This window comes from Palaemon carinicauda, chromosome 15 (genome assembly GCF_036898095.1).
Source record: "Palaemon carinicauda isolate YSFRI2023 chromosome 15, ASM3689809v2, whole genome shotgun sequence".
NCBI lineage: Eukaryota > Metazoa > Arthropoda > Malacostraca > Decapoda > Palaemonidae > Palaemon > Palaemon carinicauda.
The window spans coordinates 320,099-321,228 of record NC_090739.1 but is presented as its reverse complement, the minus strand read 5'-3'; positions in this window follow the sequence as shown (position 1 = coordinate 321,228).

The window sequence follows — 1,130 nt, the reverse complement described above, 5'->3', positions numbered from 1 at the left end:
AAAAACTTTTATTTGGTAAATTTATGTACCTTTTGTCATGTAAATGTAGATGTATATTTTTTATTTATTGCATCCAATTAGAGTGTATAACTAATGATTTGCATCTGATTACGAGATTAGAGTAATTCCTATAATTTATTGTGCGCATATAAAATGAAATACTCTGAAATAGTTAATGGTTCAAAACAAATGGCAGGAACTGTTTACTGGTTACTTTGGTATTTGCAACCGCAATAAAAGAAAATTCATTTAGGCTAAGCCCAACCTTAGTTGGAAAGCAGGATGGTAAAAGTCCAGGGGCCCCAACAGGGAAAATAGCCCAGTAAGGAAAAGAATAAGGAAAATAAAATATTTTAAGAACAGTAAATACATTAAAATAAATATTTCCTATATAAACTATAAAAACTTAAACAAAACAAGAGAAAGAGAAATTAGATAGAATAGTGTGGCCCGAGTGTACCCTCAAGCAAGAGAACTCTTCATTGTAATTGGGTATAATCTCTTCCACACAACGAAGCTTCACCGATAGAATAACCAGTCCACTCCTCTCCTGCTCTTAAGGATTTACCATTCTCTCTTTGCTTTAAGGGATCCTCAATTATACCTATCTGGTATTCTGTCAGATGTCTATTCTCGTTTGAGCGTCCTTTACATAACTGGTCGGGTATTCCGTTTGAAATGGATATCACCGATGCTCAGTCTCCCGCACTCGGTTATGTCCCAAAATATTTTATTTTCTATTAAATTTATATGTTTATATATATTAATATGCAGCATATATATATATATATATATATATATTATAAATTTTGCACATTTAAACATTTTCGTGGCTGAGTGGTATGGTCAATGTCATACAGGTATCCTGGACCAGGGTTCGAAACCTGGCCGGTCAGATACTATAGTCTTTCGTGGGATTTTGCCTGGGGCTCTGATCCTGAGGTCGTTAGGAGAATCCAGACTTTAATGTATTAATATATATGGCTTATTTGAAATTATAAATATATATATATTATATATATATATGTATATACACATATATGTATCATACACACACGCACACACACACACACACACACATATATATATATATATATATATACTGTATAAGCGTACCTGTGCTTTCGATG